We start from the raw sequence: 21,929 nt of genomic DNA on the forward strand, positions 1-21,929 counted from the left end.
ATAGTGGCTAAGAAGATAATCTCAGCTAAGATCTTGTAGCTTTAGTGCAGATTCTCTTCCTCAATGCAAATGCCCCTTCTGTAAAATGTATCTCTTTTATCTGTCAAAACCTTCTGTGTAAATGTGTTCTCTTCCTTCTTCTTCCGCTTCATTTGTACATTTATTTTCTTTTTCTGTATTTCTGTTCTGTGTTTATTACATGCACTTATGTTTTAAAATCGTATCTTACCAAATTTTCACTTTAACCACATGAAACAATGTGCATTTCAATACATTTAGTCTGTGCTTATGATATTGTAATTTATAATTTTAATTTTGCTAGTTGTTTATGTCACACCTATTGTCAGTGATATACAGGAATTATGATTTGTGAGTAACATTAGTACAGAAAACATTACTAAGGATTTTGTATGGTGTGGTATGGGAGGAGGATCAATGGAGGGGTGGCACCATGAGTTCCTTCACTGGTGATGCCAACCCTAGCAACTCCACTACAGATAGTGCTCTGCTTGGAAAGTTAAGGGCTCAGTCTTCATCTTCTTATAACTGTTGATAGAAATTCCAAAAAGTTTTAATGGATCCAGGAATGCATACATAGGATAGGAAAAATTCTAACTCTATCCATGAATACAAAGGGGAAATCACTTCTAAACATTCTACAGTTTCACCAAAGGCACAAGATTTGCAGACAAAGGTTTATTCTTACAGAAGAGAAGGAAGTACAGAGACTGTTAATATAAAAAGGTGAGTATGAAGCATCTTCAGACAGTAGCTGGTGTTGTATTATTTTCTCCCTATTCAGTATTCTCTGTGCTCCCAACTTCTTATTTGGGCCTGAGAATAGAGCAGTCCAGTTGCAGCCTAATGTGTGTGCTACCCAGAGGACCTGCAGTTATTCAGTAAAGCTATTCCTTTACAGAGGTCAGAACAAAATTAAATGAAGAAAATGTTTAAATCCTCCCGATTCATGACAAAGATGCCCCTTTTGTTCTCTGTTGCCTCTAAGGATATGGTACTCTAAGCAAGGTTGAAATGAAAAGCTTCATCTATCAAGTTTAACAACTCTGGTGTAACTTCTGAGCACGCTCATTGCTTATTCATGTGGAAGTGAATACGCCCAGCCTGCTCTGCTTGGTTTTGCTGCTCTTCTTTGTTGGTTCATGAGGCTCTTATGGCAGCAGCAAATGGCTTCTCAAGTGACATTTGCTGACATTCAGGGGAGTGTATTTATCAGCTTTCTTCAGCTCACCTCTATACATGAAATCCATTTTATTTGTGTTCTTCATAGCAACCTCCTTTCTTCTATCCATGCCCTGAAAATGATAAATGGCAAGATGGCAAATTTCCCTAGCAGCACTAAAATGTCACCGTGAAAGGGGGAAGGAAAAAAAAACTTTAATGGACTAAGTGTAGCATTTCAGGTTGTAGCTTGTCAAGGTGCTGAGAAATTCTAGAGTTTCTCCTTAATCCACAGTTCTTTGGAACCCCACTAGTGTAGGCAGAGAGGCTAATTATAAGTTACACCAGTCAGAGCTGGACAAGCATAAACCAAGTGGAAAACATTTCACGGTGGCTAATTTTATATCTCAGTCTCTGTATTCTCAACACTCTGCTACTCTGTTCCCCAGTCTTACAAATGCCCAACATGTTTACCTGTGTTCTAATTATATGTGTGCACTGAATTTATTTGATTCTTAATTACTTTGCTTACAATTATCACTGAGCCTGTTTCCCTTGCTTTCGTTAATTATTGTTATTCCTTTGTGCCCAAAGACCTCCATGAAAAATGGGGCCCATTATTCAAGGTACAATTCAAATACATCACAAGACACACAAATCAGCACTGATGATCTTAACAATATGCATGGATTAAAGGAGGAAAGAGAATGATTATCACCATCATACCAATGTAGAGTTGAGGCTTTTACCCACAACACTTGGTTTTAGAAAACCCATTCACAGAATCATAAAATGTTAGAGCTGGAATAAGCTGCAAAGGCCATCTAGTTCAACCTTCTGCTATAGAGGAATACACAATAGCAGCACTTCTGAAGGATGCCTATCCAACCTCTGTTTGGAGACTTCCACAGAAAAGGAATCAATCATCCTCTGAGGCTATCTATTCCACTGTTGAAAATTTCTTACTTTAAATAGGTTCTTCCTAACATTTAACCAGAATCTCTTGCCTTGTAATTTGCATCAGAAATTAAGCTTGCTCCATCTTTAAATATCTTAAATATTTGAAGGCATGTCATATTCAGTGTGAAGGAAGCTTGTTTTCTGCTGCTTCAGAGACTAGAACAGGAAGCATTGGATTCAAGCTATAGGAAAAGAGATCCCACCTAAACCTCAGGAAGAACTTCCTGATAGTAAGAGTTGTTCAACAGTGGAACACACTTCCTCAGAGAGTGGTGGAGTCTCCTACTTTGGAGGTTTTTAAACAGAGGCTGGAGGGCCATCTGTTGGGAGTGCTTTGACTGGGAGTGCTTTGACTGTGTATTACTGCATGGCAGGGGATTGGCCTGGATGGCCCTTGTGGTCTCTTCCAACTCCATGATTCTATGATTCTAAATGATATTCCTTCACATTTTTAAAGATGGTTATCATGTCACCCCTCAGTCTTCTCTTCTCCAAATTAAACATATCCAGCTCCATAGACTGTTCCTCATAAAGCTTGGTTTCCAAGACCTTTAATTTGATCTCATTTCTCAGGACACATTCCAGCTTGTCCTGTCATTGTTGGGTACATTTGTTCATAATTATTGGTATCAATAATTTGTATTCCAAAATCTACAAACAATCTTCTTCTTCTTCTTCTTCTTCTTCTTCTTCTTCTTCTTCTTCTTGAATGCATTTATATCCTAACTTTCCTTCATCACAAAAATCCAGCTGTTCAGTTTTTCAGAGGGCTTTCTCAGGTTGATATTATGACATGTATCTAGTTATGCCATTGCACTGGAACAAGGCCTGTTGCTCTAGCAGTTGTATATTTGCAGAGTTAGTAGAAGGGTGGCATCCACTGGCAATGCACAATCTCTTGTACAACCAATTTCACAATCTCTCCCTCAACTGGTTGTACAATCTCTCTCACAGTCAGTTTCACAATCTGAGCTTCCAACTTCTTACACAATAGCTGGTGCAATCCAGAGCAAATGTACTAGCAGTGATTTTTATTTGACTAACATTACATTGTTGTTACAATTTTATGTATGGCCAAAAATGACAAGAGAGTTGTATAACAACAATAATGACAGGGTAATATAGCTACTGGACATATCATGAAATGATGTGACTTACTGGAAAAGAGGACAATGCTTGGTAAAGTGGAAGGCAATGAGAAAAGAGGGAGACTGCACTACTGGTGGAATGATTAAATCAAGGAAGTCTGTTTTGAGTTGTAAATCCTGCCAATCCCATAACTCCCAAAGTGGTGTTTAAAGCATTGTATAATGAACATTGTTCATGTTCTTATTGCATAACTTGTCATTTATGACAAGTTTCAGACTAAACTGTAACAATTTTGAGACTGACAGAAAATATGTTTTTATGACTGTGATAAAATCTGTTTTACCACAAGCTCAAGTGGTGTTTCAAAGATCCTTGCAATGATTTGAGATCCAACATGACCAAAATGAAAGAAAACCAGGTTGTGTTGTATTGATCTTATTTTATCTCACCTGTTGTCAGTCTAGAATGTTAAGTCAGTTTTTCAGGAAGAGTAATTAAAAATACTTTGTTAAGCCAACCACAAAGAAAGAGATCATGAAGATTTTTCAAAATGGGGCAATCACCAATTTTGCTAAATCGAATACTATAGTAATTAGAAATTTCCATGATAGTATCTCATTTTCTCCATCAAAGATTGAGAATAATAGAACAGTATCCTTGGAATGGATGGTTTCATTAATCATATGTGAGAGCTAGTCAGGAACTCACTTACTCACAAGTCCCAATACCTTTTAACTGTTCAGCATGACAACTGACAATCATATTTTATTCCAATGCTTGACAGAAACTGGAATGTTTTAGTTTGCTTCATCTCTTTAGGGTTACAGAACACGCAGCCCTTCTGATGTTGTTGCATTACAAATTGCGTTAGCTGTAGCCAACATTGCCAACAATGGGAGATGATGGGAGGTGAAGTCCAGTAATGTCAACTGGGGGGGCACACATCCCCTAACCCTAGCTTACCATAAATATTGACTAACTTCTAACATACTCAAGACTTTTACAGTCATGACACTTCCACTAAGAAATTCCTTCTCAAAGGAAGCCCACTGTTGTAGTTCCTCCTATTTTCTAATGCCGTTGCTGTTTTGATCTGTTTTTAATTTTATAGCTTTGTTTTTATTTGTCTCTGTTAGGTGTTTTAGATTACCCTTTATGTAATAAAGATATGATATAAATTGTATAACAAATACACTTTATTTTTCACAGAGTCTCCACTAGAGAATTTCCATCATGAAACAGTAAGACAAAACTGCTTGCAGAATGTAAATATGTGCTTGCAGAGTTACATGATGATGGAGATACACCACCCTTCTGCTGAATACCAACATGGCATAACCAATCGTCATCAGCCAGTATTCCTGCCTATTGTTCTCTTGTACACTGGGGAATGCACAGTGACTGTTTGTACAATCACATAGAATCTTGGAGTTGAAAGGGACTGCAATGGCCATTCAGTTCAACCCCTGTCATGCAGGAATACACAGCAAACACATCCCTGACAGATGGCCATTCTGGCTCTCTTTAAAGCCCTCCAAAGAAATAAAATCCACTATCTGCTGAGGCAATCCCTTCCACTATTGAACACTGTCTTATTGTCAAGATGTTCTTCCTAATGTTTAGGTGGAATCACTTTTCTTATAACTGGAGTCCATTGATTGGTTCATGTTGTAGTCTCTGGAGCATCAGAAAACAAGTTCACTCCATCTTCTATATAAACTCACCCATGTGTATGATACCAACAGATTCTGGCCTATATCTCCATTTTAGCATGCTTTAACACAGCAAACACAACTAATCCCACAAGCAGCATTAATTCACAATTAATGTTATCTAGCTGCCTACCCCATACATTGAAAAACAATGGTGCCACATTATAAAAGATTAGAGGAGGATCCAAACTTACGGAGCCAAAGGCATTTTTTTTTGCTGAAAATGAAGGACAAGAAACACCCCCTCTCTTGTTGATGACAACTGAAACTTACAGCAACACTAGCAAAGAGACAACATCTTCCACCATACATGAGCCAGGAAAATAAATTAGAGGCACAAGACAGTTGTGTGGCACACATACTCTATCCTCTGACAGAGAGGAGTTATAGAGAGCATAAACCCACTCACTTCTATAAGACAACCCAGTCTGATGCCTATCCAAAGATAACTCACCAGAGGGGAGACTGGCCTGTAGTTTCCTGAATCTTCTTTGTTTTCTGTTTTGAAAGAACAGACAATGTTTGCTTGTCTTCAGTTCTCTGGTACTTCACCCATTCTCCAAGATTTCTCAAAAATGATGGCAAGTGGTCCTGAAAGTATGTTAGCAAGTTCCTTCAATACTCTGGGATACAATTCATCTGGTCCTGTGGATCTGAACTCCTGTAGGTTAACTAGGTAATTCCTGACTAACTGCTTATCAATTTTGATTTGCAACATGGATTCCTTGTCAAGGTCTTTGCAGATGTATGAAGGCCCACAGTCCAGTTTTGGGGGAAAAACAGAAGCAAAATAGGTATTGAGTAGTTCTGTCTTTTCACTGTGAATTTTAAAGCATTTTACCATGCTTACTGGGCAGTGCTCCCACCATTTCTTTAGTCATTCTCATCCACCAAGAACTCCTCCGAATTCTGGCCCCACATTGATGTTGCTATGGAGTGCTGTCCACAAACACAAGCAAATATCTGGGTTTCCCACTTTCCTGAAGTGATGGAAAGGCCCAGATTTGGCCCAAATCATCCTGTATGTCATCTGGGTGACCCATTGTGAAACTGAGCTGAGGCTACTTTACTTGGCTCATGTAGACAAGCCCTGGCATGGGAGCCTGTGTGGTGTAGTGGTTGGGTGTTGAACTAAGACTCTGGAAACAGGGTTTGATTCCCAGCTTGGCCATGAAACCCACTGGGTGATCTAAGAGCATGTGACATTCTCTTAGCCTCAAGGGAAGGCAATGGCAAACCCCCTCTGAACAAATCATGCAAGAAAATCCCATGATAGGATCAACTTAGGGTTACCATAAGTTGGAAATGACCAGAAGGCACACAACAACAAAGACAAACCACAGATCTTAACATCTACAAAGAAGAAAGTAGATACTGATATGTGTCCATCTAGTCAGTCAAAATTCTATTTTGTTGTACAGGGCACAATAAACTCTTTCATTATACAACTGAAGGCATTCTGAAGTAGTGTTCCCCAACTTGGTTCCTCTCCAGATGTTTTAGAATATAACTCCTATCATTTATGGATGATGGGAGCTGTTGCCCAGGATATCTGGAGGGCAGTAGGTTGGAGGCTGCTTTCACCACTGTGTCCTTCCTTACTTTCTTCTCTCCCCCTCTCTCCCCCTCCCTTTGTCTCTTTTTACAAATCCTGCAAACTTCCATCTCACTCCTCTTAAAGGCTAAAAAGTGCAAAAAGACTCCAGTGCTAAAACTGAGAGAAACAAGTGTTCTGAAGATGATGATGGGTCTGTTTTCCCTGGAGCCATTATTTTGTAGCTGCTGTTGGACTGTGGAAATGAAAAGCATGTAACATGTGTAGCGTTTCCCCTGCGGACTTTTAAAAAGTGGCTAGAGTCACTTTATTTGATTTCCCCATTAAGTGCCTACCCATCAGATGCTTTGGCTGACTGTAAAGGTCAAATAACTTTCATCAGTCTTAGGCTGTCCCCATTATTCCTCATATGTGGGATTTGCTCAGTCTCTTCACAACTAAAACAGGATTTAAACTCAGGGAGAAAACTCAACCTTGGGAAGGAGACCTTCAAAAGCCCTGTGCAGAAAATTCAACATTTAAATCCTCCAGTTTTAGAAACTGGTAAGGAGAAAAGGTCTTGAACTAGAAGGGAAATGGCTATCATCACACTTTTCAAACTGTAGACTCAATCAGCAATAATACCATTGTGAAAGGATTTTGGGGCAAAGGCCCCGGACCTGTCTCAAGAGAATGACCAAGAGGTCTCTCAAGTGCTACAGGCCAGGCTTACAGCATCTTGAAGTGGTATAATAAACATTGTCATCTAAAGAATAGACTTTCAGTTAAAAACCATGCAATCCAGAGTACAAAATTACCTCAGAGCACTGCAGAAATTGAGTCCCAATGAAGCATTGAAGCTTCTCAGCCAACTTGTGCAGCGTCATCTTTAGAAGGTTAAAAAGGAAGTGCTGTTACAATGGTTGTGGTTGTGTCAGGAAGGGTCCTCAATGCTTATTTTCTTCCCATATATGGTGGAAAGCATACAGGTGTGCTGCCAAAAACTTCCCTATGTCTGGGAGGTGGGCTGTTGTCCTATGGCAGGGATGAGGATCATGAGGGCCTTCAGTTGTTGTTGGATGGCAGCTCCCAGCAGCCCTAGCCAGCATAGCCAATGTGAAGAATGCTGAGAAATACTGTCTGACAACATCTGAAGGGCTACATGATTCCAATCTTGTTCTAAGAGGATACAAGGCCATACACTTCAACTACACCAGTCAAATCTAAGGAACCTTGGGATGTGTACTTTGGTGAGGTACACAGAAGTTATGTACCAACAGAGATCTCCTCATGCTAGCACTTACAATGTGCTATAGAGTTATTCAATCCTCTCTTCCTTAGTAGGTTTTCTGCAGCAAAGAAAAAATGGAGGAGAAAGGGGAAAAACAAAAGAGGATTATCAATGGAATATGATGGTTGTGTGAAGCTTTCATACAACTCAGTGAATAGGGCTGTGTGGTGGTATGATAAAAGTACAGTCTGGAAGTACTCAGTGTTCTGCACAGAGAAAAATGAACCTGCAGCTTTTAGAACTCATTCCTAGGTTGCCTGTAAAAATAAAAGCATTAGCTGAGGCATGTTACAAACATCCCCCCTTCCCCGCATGCTCCAGTCCCCTTGAAGTCAATATGAGACATCCATTCATAAAGGGCCTTTAGGCAAAATACTACTTTTTCAATCAATGCTACAGATCTCAGTAGCCACTTGCATTAAGCACAACATATACATTTGCTCTTTTCCCCCCATGAAAGCTGATGTGTACATATCGTACACCTAATTCAGAGTGAGCGTTTGAGGAGCTTGATAACCACAGGGGTCCATCATGCCCCAAAGCCATACTCCAGTTTCTCATTACAAACAACATAAGGAAATCTCTGTGTGTATTGTCTCCATGAACCTAGGTTTCAGTGTGCTGGAACTTCTTATAAACCAGACTTATTCTTATGACCCATTCCATGTTCATAGTGGCAGATCCCTAATATAAAGATTTTGCTGGGGCATCTGTCATTTGCATTAAAGTGTTCTGAAGACAGCAGCAAGTATTAGAAAAGGATGGAGTGGGAAACAATGTCTAGCAAATAATCAGCCACAAAGTGATCCACGAATGATGCATCATGGCTATAGTAGGTAGTTCTGATCAACTTTTCTAAAATAAACAATGTCTGGATACATGTTTATCAGAAGGCAAGCTTATCAAATTGCAAATGACACCTAATTGGAAAGGGTAGCTAATTCTCCCGAGGATGGGATCAAAAACCCCAATAGATTAAAAAGCTGGGCCAAAACAAAGAAAATAAAATTCAACAGGGAGAAATGTAAGGTATGACGTCTAAGTAGGAAAAAAATTGAAGTGCACTAATATAGGATGGGTAAAACCTGCCATGAAAGCAGTACAAATTTAAAGGATCTAGGGGTCTTAGTAGACCACAAACTAAACATGAGTAAACAATGTGATGCAGCAGCCAAAGAAGCCAGTGCAATTCTTGTCTGCATTAACAGGAATATAGTGTCCAGATTGAGGGAAGCAGTAGTGCCACCCTGTTCTGATTTAGTCAGACCTCACCTGGAATACTGACCAGTTCTGGACTTTACAGTTCAAGAAGGATATTGACAAGCTGGAACATGTCCAGAGAAGGGTAACCAAGATGATCAAAGGTCTGGAAACCAAATTTTATGAGAAATGGCTTAGGTAGTTGTTTATGTTTAACTTGAAGAAGAGCCAATTAATTGGTGACTTGATAGCCATCTTTAATTAAGTAAAAGGCATGCTTTTCAGCAGTTCCCTAAAACTGCTCTAGAGGATTGGACAACATTCCTGATAGGGCCTAGTGACTACCATGTCCAGATTTTAAATGAGTCATCCAAGTTGTGAACGCTATACTGCAAATAATCTTGGATTCCTTTTTTTAAAATTTGTACTAAAATGTAGAATGGATTCAGCACAGCATTGACATGGAAGCTAGAAGCTGCCATTGTTCCTGAATAAATGTGGAGGAAGAGAATTAAATATTGTGTCCAGTTCTGGGCAATTTAAAAAGGATGCTGAAAAACTGGAGCGTGTCCAAAGAAGGGCAACTAAAATGGTGAAGGGTCTGGAAATATGCCCTGTGAGGAACGATTTAGGGAACTATGGATGTTGAGCCTGGAGAAGAGAAGGTTAAGAGGTTATATGATAGCCCTGTTTAAACACTTGAAGGGATGTCATATTGAGGAGGGAGCTAGCTTGTTTTCTCCTGCTCCAGAGACTAGGATCTGGAGCAATGGATGCAAGCTACAGGAACATTAGGAGGAACTTCCTGACAGTAAGGGCTGTTCGACAGTGGAACACACTCCCTCGGAGTGTAGTGGAGTCTCCTTCCTTAGAGGTCTTTAAACAGTTGCTGGATGGCCATCTGTCGGGGATGCTTTGATTGAGATTTCCTGCATGGCAGGGGGTTGGACTGGATGGCCCTTGTGGTCTCTTCCAACTCTATGTCTCCCTCTATCCAGCTGATGGAAGCCTTGTCACCAGAGGAAAATTATTGGATTAGACTCTTCCCTCTGTGTTATATCTTAGGATAGATGTCTGTCTCACTAAAAAAAAGGTTGATTTTGACCTCACCATTTGGTATATTGGATATATATGGTAAGAGCCAGTGTGATATAGTGGTTTGATCATTGGCCTACGATGCTGGAGACCAGGGTTTGAATCCCTGTTCAGCCATGGAAACCCACTGGGTGACCTTGGGCAAGTATGATCTTGCTGATTACTAGATCTGAATGACCTTCCATTACCACTGAAGTAAGTTGTAAAGCTTCACATTGGAGAAGTCAGCCACAAGGGAGCATGTGCATTTCATTCAAAAAGTCCCTGGTACTTGTATCTTGGAAATACTCCTGGTCCCTTGGAAATACTCCTGATGGTAATTTTGGGGAGATGTTGCCTATCAATTTCAGAGATGGCCAAAAACATTCCACTGCCTGAGGGAAAGAACAAGAAAATGCCTCCTCAAACCAGTCATATTCATGAGTGGGCTGGCAGTTGCATTTGACTTCAGTACTTTGGACATATTATCAGATGTTATCACACATTAGAAAAGAGAATAATGCTTGGTAAAGTGGAAGGCAGTAGGAAAAGAGGAAGACCACATTACAGGTGAATTGATTCAATCAAAGAAGTCACAGCCCTATGTCTGCAAGACCTTATGAGGGCTGGCAGTAAGAGGGGCTGGAATTTATGCCATTGTAAATTGACTTATGGTCACATAAATGTAAGACACTCTTTTTCTCAGGTGGGGAGCAGAGATGTATCAACCTAGGGCCATCATGCAAATGGGGCCAGAAGCCATTGCAAAATGGTATAAATGTACAATGTGTCCTGATGCACAACATGATTCAGTGCACAGAGGGGTGTGTTGCACTTCAAGACTCATTGCAGAAAGGGACTCCCCATGATACAATGGGACCCTTTGTGCAGTCCCTCATCATGCATTGTCACAGTTCACTAATATGATTGGATATCATCTCAATGACATAGTTCTGTCAGTGTGATGTCATGCATCATAGGTTCTGATGCAAGATTTCAACCCTCATTCATGGGGCCACCATAAGTTGAAGTTGACTTGACAGCTGTTAACAAGGCTTCATCTTCTAAACTGGAGGAGATTGAAAAGATGCAGGAAGCTCATTTAGGATTTAATGCAGACCACTGGAACATACAGTAATGTTCACCAACAGTGGCATCACTAGCGTTGGCATCATAGTACCCCATGCCATATACCTCCTCCAATACCACACCATGCAGAATCCTTAGTAATTTTTTTGTATTCATGTTACTCATAAATCATAATTCCTTCATATCACTGAATGTAATGCTAATAGTAAAGAATGAAAAATTATTTTTTAAAAAATAGAACTAGGGCATCTCCTTTCTCCTCCTGCTGAGCCTCACCCTTCTCACAACATCTCTTTAGTGTTTTAAAGGGATGCAGGCAAATACCACAGCCTATTTCTGCACACACACACCCCAAATGTTTGGGGAGCAGTAGTGTCACCCCAGCTTAGGCTGTCACCTGGTGCAGCCTGCACCCCCATACTCCCTAGTGACACCCCTGTTTACCAACAGCGTTTGGCCTCTGTCTGATCCCCAGTATCTGCTGTCACATCATTCTGCCTGGCCAATATATATATCACTGGTTCTCAGGATTTGTTTCTTTAGACATTTTGAATTGTAGCTCCAGAACCATTTACCATTGGTTATGTTAGTTGGGACATCTGGAAACTGGAGTCCAAAGCATTTGGTGGAAAAAAGTTTGAGAACTAATGTTGTAGAGAATACTGAGCTTACTATAGCCAGCCCTCCACATCCACGGATTTTTTATCCACTGATTCAACCATCACGGCTCCAAAATATTAAATATATATATATATATATATATATACCTTGATTTTGCCATTTTATATGAGAGACACTATTTTACTATGCCATTGCATTTAATGGATTTTGGTATCCACAGAGGGAGGGGTACTGGAACAAAACTCAGTAGATACTATGGGCCCACTGTATTAGTAAGTGGTTAGATCTCAGTATAAGGCAAGCTTTGTTTGTACCCCATGCAAATCTTTGGGTGATTTAACCCTTGAAATTACACCTCTCAGAGTCATCTGTAGGTTACATTGAGCACTATGTCACTTAGGAAAAAAACTTCTAAAAATTACACATGAGGAAAATGTACAGGTTACTGATGCCTCAGGACATTTTTAAGTCACACTTCAGTGAGTTATGAAGTTATCTTTGGATAACCATCAGACTGGATTGTCTTATACAACTGAGTGGGTTTATACACTCTTAAATGTGTCATTTATCTCTAAGCAGCAATGAAGTGGCAAAGGAGGCTTCAAGAAAAGACAATAAATGCTATTTTTGTTCACAGAAATTTCACCTGTAAGTTCATCTGGGAGTTTCAAGGGATATTTCCACACCACAATGCTCAGTTTTTGAAGTAAGCATACATTTCTTTACCTCCCTCCCTTCAAGAATCAACAATTGTTTCGAAATGTCAAGGCTGATGCCTTCTAATCTATCTTTCCCCCCTTAAACACAAGCTCCAACAGGAAAATCTTTTGCCCACAAACTACTCTTCATCTCCATTAATTTGAAGTTGGCCACAAGATTTAATGAATTCACAGTCTTCTAGGAATAATACTACCCATTGTGCAATTTCAATACATCTATATGCAATACTAAATACATAAAATACAGTCCAAAAATGGAGGATCCTTATATGTTACTTTTTTGGACTTCTTGCTGTGTGTCATCTAGTCACTTCTGACTTAGGTGGAGCCTAAGACAAGGTTCAGAGGGCATTTGCCATTGCCTTGTGCAAAAGGTGAGAGTATGACTTGTTCAAGATCACCCCATGGGCTTCCATAGCTGAGCAGGGATTTGAACCCTGGCCTCCTACTCTTAGTCCAACACTCAAACCACTACATCATGCTACTTCCCTAAAATCCCCCAGCCAGCAGAGCCATTCCAAAGCTCTGACTCAACTTTATAAGGTAAAAAAGTTTACAGTGTGGAAATGGCTTGACACTGGATTGCAACAGCATGGAGATTGACCTTTACTTGAAAAGTAACAGTTGAAATCCTATAGGCACTAGCAAGTGAGCAGGAAGAGGAAAAATATCTATCTATCTATCTATCTATCTATCTATCTATCTATCTATCTATCTATCTATCATCTATCTATTTCCAACATTTATATCCTGTCTTTTTCCTACAATGAGATTCAAGGTGGGTCTCAGTATGCTGGGATGAACCTTGGAAGGGGGCTTTTTGTTAAGCAGAGTTGATCCTACCATTGGGGAAAATGACAGTCATCTGAAGTAAGAAATGGTGGCAGACTGCAGTGGCACTCTTCCTCTTATTATTACAAATTTTCTGGCTTTTCTCTTACACTGAAGCATAGAGCTTTTCTCTTACATTGAAGCATAGAGCCCCTAAACTAGGGCTAGATAGGGCTGAGTGGTTACACATGCCCAAATCTACTTTTGCTGCCTATATGCCATCTTGGTGCATTCCCGTCCATAAGGGGTGCGCCATGATGATGCATGGGCACCCAAGCGACGCTGGCCAGAAGGGGCAATATCATGGTGCATGAGCACGTCTATCACACCCCTTCAAAAAAGCTGTCTAGAGCAGCTTCTTTTTAGGGAGTGTGTGGCTGCTGTGGCCCCGAACAGGGGCTTTTAGCCACTTGTCTGTATAGCCCCTCAGTGATGGTGATGAGCATTATTTTATCTATAGTTCTCAGATCTCAGGGAAAGGGCCCTCTTTTCTAGTCCTCAGGATGAGTAGGAGGAATCTCTACATAAGAACCTTGTCTTGAAAAGCACGTGTGCACATATTTTCTTCAATTTTTTAAAAATGAATTTTGTACTCTGTGCAATTGTTCACAATGTCTGAGGTATCGTACTTAATGGCCCCTCATGATGCCCCTCATAACATCACCCTTGTAACATTACCAGGGCTGCTCACTATGATTTTGTGAGAGGTCATTCCTAGGTCTCACTTTTGGGCTGAGTGCCAGGAATAATCCTGATCTGGCAACCCTAGTTCTATTGTTGTTGCATGCCTCCAAGTCATTTCTGACTTATGGCAACCCTAAGGCAAACCTATCATAGGGTTTTCTTGGCAAGATTTTTTCAGAGAAGGTTTGCCATTGCCTTCCCCTGAGGCTGAGAGTGTGTGACTTGCCCAAGGTCACCCAGTGCACTTCACTACAGAGCTGGGAATCAAGCCCTGGTCTCCAGAGTTGTAGTCCAATACTCAAACCACTATGCCATGCTGGTTGTCATATTAACAGTGTGACAAGAGGCTTCCATTCAGTTGGTTTTGGTAGAGGGAATGGGGAGGGATGCAATTTCCCCTTACTCTCAGGCAACAAGATGCCTTGGGCCTCCCTGAGTGAAGGCAGTGCCAGTATGACTGATGCCAAGAGTGCCATTGTTTTGGCATCGGCTCAATCCCTATTTGTTTACACCAACTAGTTGGTGTTTGTTCCATTGTATTTGTCCCTTTCTATGATGATGACATGATTTCCTTTTGTTTTTGTATTATAAATTATGCCACTCATTCCCTGGCATTTGAAAGGATGAAGGATGGTTTAAAAGGTTTTAGTAAATGATATAAATAAACAAACTAATGCATACTTTCAAAATGTGTTGTTTTCCCCAGGAGAGGATTCAGCAGAGGTAACCTGTGCAGCTCATTGGGAAACATTTTTACTTGTCTTAATCCACTTCATAGAAATCTTCTCAGAGTTTGAAACATGCTTTAAAAATAATAAAAATAGCAATTGTTTATGTTACTAGCTATATTTTTATTTAAAGATGTGTTATTAATGTGTCAGTCATTTTTTCATTTATTTTAAAAATATTATTAAAGCAAAAAGGACCAATAACTACCATCAATGATCATCCCATTATAATTTTCAGAGTACAGCTGGCCCTTCGTTTTCATGGAGGAACCGTTCTGGACCCCCCCTCCCCACCACGAAAATGGAGACTCACGTGTATTCAAGCCCCATAGGCTTGAATGCGATGTGTGCCCACATGCACAGGGCACGTGCCACAGGGACGCACCCCATTAAAAATAACAGAGGTTGACCCTCCATGAGTATTCAAGACCGCAGACCTCAAGTCCGCAAGAAAGGAGGGGTGACTGTAATGAGTAAATGTTACTTGTTACACTAAAAAAATAATGCTGCCAGTTATTACATTTATTTATTTACTTAGCAAAAGGAACATCCTCATGGCAAACAAAACTGCCTTCTGCCAGGGGTGGGCAAAGTGTGATCTGTGGGCTGCATTTGGCCCTTGGGGCCTCTAAATGTAGTCATAAAATCATAGAATCATAGAATCCTAGAGCTGGAAGAGACCGCAAGGGCCATCCAGTCCAACCCCCTGCCATGCAGGAAATCTAAATCAAAGCATCCCCGACAGATGGCCATCCAGCCTCTGTTTGAAGACCTCTAAGGAAGGAGACTCCATCACACTCTGAGAGAGTTTGTTCCACTGTCGAACAGCCCTTACTGTCAGGAAGTTCCTCCTAATGGAGTTTATCAGACAAGGGAAATTGGAAGTATAATCCAATGGCAATCCGAATGCAATCATGGGGTTTCATGTTATTGTGTGAGAAATGATCACATGCAATTTTGGACAATGGCAAGCTATTTTCAGGCAATGGGAAGTCAGTTCAAACACAATTTGAATTAACGTAAATTAGCTGAACTAGCGAATTCACGTGAATGCATTCTGGCCCCACTTTATTTTCATTTGAAATTAAGAGAAATTCCTCCTGTGTGATAAACTCCAGTGTTGAGATGGAATCTCTTTTCCTACAGTTTGCATCCATTGTTCTGCATTCTAGTCTCTGGAGCAGCAGAAAACAAGCTTGCTCCCTGTGAAGCTCCCCAGAAACCCTCCAAAACCCCCCAGGCCCTCCAAAGTTTCAAGTCAATTTTTGAGTGGTTTTTTTGTCCCCAAATTGCCCCAGAGCTGAAACAACCACCTGGAAATGTATCTGTTTGCTTTCCCTAACTTCACAGCCTTCCAGTCATCCCAATCACCCAAACAGAAAAAAGATCAGCTGAAAATTGTCCAAAAAGGTGGCCAGAGGTGATACTGCTTCACTTCAGATGTGCCTAAATATGTCGGTGTGGTCCTCTCGGAGCATGTACCAAGGGGGCGGAGCAATGTCCCCTGTTCCCTGTACAGTTACCCACTTCTAACTTGTACCAACTCAGCTGCCTTGTCTAGGTTTCCCAGTATTATCAAGTTTGACTAACAGTAACTCTTCAGAGTCTTAAGCAGAAGGTTCTCCTTATCATTTGTCCAATTAGCTGGAGATGCCAGAGATTGAGCCTGGACCCGTCTGGGTGGTAAGCATGTATCTCATCTTCTTCAGTAAGGACCAAAGTTACCTGAAGAAGACATCAGATGTGGATGGATTGGCTGGAGCAATTTCCTGACCTCTCCCATTTCACCCTGGGTTCCTGGAGCAGTTTTGTAAAAAGTGACAGAGATCTTACATAATGCTGTAAATCAGCACTCACATAGTTATGCACTGGTTGCACTACACCACCCTTCTACTAAATGTTGGCATTGTGAAACCAACTGTGTATCTGCCAATGTGCTTGCTTCTTGTCCCATCGTGCACAGGGGAATTCACAGTGGCTGTTTCTGCAATCTCAGTGAATAGTTATGCATCATCCAAGAATGGGCAGCTGCTGATTAGGATTAGTCCCAACTAGATTTGTGCATGGAATCAATTGTTGAATGGTAAGTCAATGTGTACGTAAATCCAGTTACACATGGATGTGACACCAACAGGCTTCTGGCCAGGATTTCTGATTCTGGGAAGGGATGACAACACTTATAGCACCAAATATAACATGCGAATAGACAGGCTGCGTCTAATTTCACTGTTTATTTTTCCTTTGATTTGCTCTGCCCTCCATATCCCTCCTTCCAAATTCAAGTTTAATTGGGAGAATTTCAAAGACTAATTCCAGAATTAGCACATGAATAGTTTTCCACTGCTATCTGTTTCTTATATTGCTTATATCATAGCCCCTACACAGAGATATGCATGATATGTTTGTGTGCATTGATAAAACCCTGTCAAACAGGAATCTTGTGATGATTGTAAGCACAAGTGCATCACAATTCTTTTTGTGCAGTGTATTTTTGTGGTACATACTCTTTCATGCACATGTCAGTCAGCACAATTTTACTGTTTAGCTACAAGTCATTATGAAATTGAGAAACACAGAAAGTTGAATAATTAAATTAATTCCCAGTTTCCTAGATTCCAATGCCTGTAAAGGTATCTATGCAGTCAATGCATCAATGCATTCTAGGCAGTGGCATCACTAGGGCTGGTGTCACCTGATGTGGTAATTCATGGTGCCACTCCGCCCCTTGATCTCCTCCAATTTGTTTTGTACTAAAGTTACTCATAAACTGTAATTCCGGTATATCACTGAAAGTAATAGCAATAGTTGTGACATAAAGAACTAGAAAAATTAAAATTATACCTTTAAAATGCAATATCACAGATACAGCCTAAGTATATTTACATGTACATTGTTTCATGTGGTTAAAGATGAAAATATGTTAAGATGTGATGTTTTTAAAGAAAATTTTAAAAGTATAACAAAATTATTTAATTTTTTTACAATGTTTTAAAAATTAAAATTTAGCATATAACTGTTTTTAAACCCAGGGCCTCTCGTTTCCCTTTGATTTCATCCCACTCACACCATCTCTTCAGCATTTTAAAGGGACACAGGTGAATGCCACAACTCATTTCTGCCCAAAGGTAGATGTTTGAAGAGCAGGGTTGTGGACTACAATTCTGGAGGGCAGGGCCTTTACAGATCCCTGCTTGACCATGGAAACCCACTAGGAGACCTTGAGGAAGTCACAATATTTCAGGCTCAGGGGAAGGCAAAGGCAAATCTCTAGGAACAAATTTTGGGTCATCGTAAGACAGAAATTACTTGAAGGTGTACACACACACACACACAAAAGCATAAGTGTTGGAGGTGGCATAGAATTTAATTTTCATTCCAGAAAAAGTATCTGTATATGAAGCTAATGTAACATAGTGCAAATGACTGGTTTTCTGACAAACCAACTTTATATATAGGTACAGACTAGAAAATCTGGAAAAATCAATAGATAACATGTCAGTTTTTCAACTTTGAAGTGCCCTAAAAGAGATGAGACTTCAACTGGCACTTGTTCAGTTAATAATCAAAATCTCTGACAAGTGTCTGGAAAACAGGAAATCTTCCTTGAAAAATTAAAGCACATCTTTAAAGAGGGGAAATGGTCAAGTGGGTAAGGTGAGTGGCGAATGCTTCACTTCAGAAAGGAGGCTGTTACTAAAAATGGCCTTCTTGGACCTCATCATTCTGAATAATTATCAGCCAGTCTCTAACATTTCATTTCTGGGTAAGATTCTGGAGTGTGTGGTGGCCTCCCAGGTCTGGAGCTTTCTGGATGAGATGAATTATTTAGTTTCATTTCAATCTGGCTCTAGCAAGGACGTAGCTAGGATTTTAGGAAGGGGGGGAGGTCCCAGACTAAGTGCCACCATTATAATGGGGCTTGGGTGTGGCGGCACAGCAGCACACACCATTCATTTTTCTAATGGAAGGGGGGGGGGGTCCAGACCCCAAGAACCCCCCCCCCCTTGGCTACGTCCCTGGCTCTAGCCTGGTTTATGGGATGGAGACAGCTTTAGTCATCTTGGTGCATGGCCTATGCAGGGAGCTGGACAGGGGGAGTGTGTCCCTGTTGGTTCTGCTGGACCTCTCAGCAGCTTTCGATACCATCAACCATGGTGTCTGGGGTGCAATTTGAAGGCACTGGTTGAGTCTCTGGCATGCAATTTAAGGGCACTGTTATGCAGTAGTTCCAGTCTTTCTGGGCAGGGAGAACTCAGAAGGTGGTGCTGAAGGAAATAATAGAGATGAAATACAGAGGAAATTAAAAAGAGAGAGAGACCATTTCCAGAAAGATGATGTCCCATATTCTGCATTGTGCTTTTAAGGTGTTAGTTGACACACATAGTTACATGATGTTTGTGCTACATAACCCTTCTGCTGAATACCAATGTTGGGCATGTCTACATGGGCCAAATGAACCAGTTTTCTTCTGCCCTAGCCATGACCTGTCTTTATGATACAGGGCCAAAGCCCTGATTCAACTTCACAACATGAGACCAGTTCTGCATCAAATCTGCGGCACACCTGCTTTGTTGTTGTTGTTGTGTGCCTTTAAGTCTTTTCCAACTTATGGCAATCCTAAGGGGTTTTCTTGGCAAGAGGCTGAGCAAGTGTGACTTGTCAGAGATCACCCAGTGAGTTTTCATGGAATTTGAACTGTTATTTCCAGAGTCTTAGTCCAATGCTCAAACCACTACAGTAGGTTGGCTTTCTCACTGGTTTAAAAAGACTCTGAATAGATTCTGGGTAGCTGTTTACACACTGTCGTGCTGTGCCACCTGGCATGCCTTCCACTGACATGAGTTGCTCCCTCTAAGATTACATGGGGTCAACATTGAGTGCTCATTTTCAACCTCAGAGGGTAACTCACACTGGCAGGTGACAAAGTAGGATGCCTGTGTAGACAGTTGCCTGACATTACTGTGGCCCAGGTAATGGGGAGGAATTCAGGGCAGCTTCAAGACCAGAATATGCTGGATGTATCCTGGACTATTCTGGTCAGTGTAAACCAGTCCATTGCATAGCCAACTGTACATCTGCCAATGGGTCTGTGTTTTGCCCCATTGTGCAATGGGGAATGCACAGTGGCTGCTTCTGCAAACCAAGTGAATGAAGTGGTACACTGAAGGTGCTAATGCACACTTACACATTATCCAAGAATGCACTGCTGCATGGCTGAATTCTTGAGGAATAAATGGTGGTAGATGCAGGAAACTGGAAGAGCAGCAGTTAATCAGAAATATCACTGCAGCATTAGAATAAAACTAAGATAGTATAGATACCAGAAATTTGGTTTAGGTTCAGAATATAATGAACAGGTGAACAAATAATGAGGCAAAACCTCAATTTCTGGGGCAAAAAAGAAGTGCCCCTGTAGCTCAGGTGTTGAGGAATTTCTAAGAGTTCACTTGAGTTTGACCTGAGGACTAAATGAAATCAAAATCTAGAAAAGGTGGTGGTGGGGAGGCAGAGTGATAAAAGCAGAACTTTGTACAAATTGTTTGCCTCGGGTTAATGTTGTTTCTGGCATTGTCTGTTTTCTTTTATTCCAAAATACCTCCACAGACAAGCTTATGCCTCACAAAATCAAAGAATGTATTTGAATGTGTCAAACATGTAATCCAATCCCTTAGTGGGGGGAGGTAACCATCTGCTTCCAACACGACCTGTCTGCCATCTGAGCTCAAGAAAAAGGATGGATTAAAGTTGCAATTAATAAGGAAGAGGAACCTGGGTATTACTCAGAGGCAGAGGTGAGGAGAATGGAGCTGTGAATCATCTCAGTCTACTGCTGCTTCTTCCATCATTAGGTAGCTCCAGTCCCTTTATGGGTAGAGTGATGCTATAATGAAAAACAAATTGTTCAATTTGTTCTAAGGCAGCTTTCCATTTTGAAAAGAACCACAAGAGCCTGGTGATTTTTTTGGAATTTCATCTCCTCCAACATTTCACGGATGAGAATCAGGACACATGTGGCCAAACAACATTAGAGAGTTGTCAAGTTGGCATGATTTAGGACCAGTGTGGTGTAGTGATTTGAGCATTAAACTAGGACACTGGGAGACCAGGGTTCTAATCCCAGCTTGACCATAGAAAGTCAATGGGTGACCTTGGGCAAGTCACACTCTCTCAGCCTCAGAGGATGGTAATGGCAAGCCCACTCTGAAGAAATATGCCAAGAAAATCCGATGATAGGTTTGCCTTAGGGTCACCCTAAGTCAGAAATGACTTGAAGGCACACAGCAACAAAATGGCAAAATTTATTAATGACAGAGAACATACAAGCTAGGAGAAGCTTCAGCAGTTTGGTTTCTTCTGAGCCTACTGGGTAGGGCAAGGCTCTACCTGCTCCTCTCTTTTTACTACTGCTTAGTTAATTGAGTATATTACTTTTGCACTTTAAGCTCAGTTTGCAACAACTGAAGTCAACTGATGACAGAGAGGGAAAGCGGGAGGAGGAGAGAACAACTGGGACATATACAAATATAGCCCTTTTTAGTAGGCACAGACAAAAAGCTGTAGCCTCTCCATCTTGACCACACTTTGATGTTGCTTGGTCATGCATGTCCCAGTTTTCACCTGTGCAATGTTGGAGGGTACGTGAAAGAGCTTTATTGCCCTTATTGTGGTTGCATCCTACATTACAGAGCAGATAGGTGAATTAGTCTCCAGTTCTGTAACAGCACTGCTGGCTGTTGCTGCGCAAATGACTAGGGCTGTATCTACACTGCAGAATTAATGCAGTTTGACACAATTTTAACAATCATGGCTTAATGCTATGGAAGTTTTGCTATGCAGTTTTGTGAGATATTTAGCCTTTTCTGTCAGAGAGCCATGGTGCCATAACAGACTATAAATTCCAGTATTCCATAGGAAGAAGCTATGACAGTTAAATCAGTGTCAAGCTGTATAAATTCTGCAGTGTTGCAGCAGCCTAGAAGTGCATCTAGACTGTAGAAATAATGCACTTTGACACCACTTTAAGTGCTCTAGCTCGCTCTTATGGAATCCTGGATTTGTAGTTTTACAAGGTCTTTAGCCTTCTCTGCTAGTACTAAAAAACTACAAATTCCAGGATACTGTAGGATGGATCCATGGCAGTTAAAGTGGTATCAAACTGCATTATTCCTACAGTGAAGATGCGTCTTAGGTTTAATCTGGAATGCTTGAAATATATGA

Source organism: Sceloporus occidentalis, unplaced genomic scaffold (assembly GCF_023333645.1).
Source record: "Sceloporus occidentalis isolate IW3139 unplaced genomic scaffold, rSceOcc1.0.p SCAF_6, whole genome shotgun sequence".
Classification (NCBI taxonomy): Eukaryota; Metazoa; Chordata; class Lepidosauria; order Squamata; family Phrynosomatidae; genus Sceloporus; species Sceloporus occidentalis.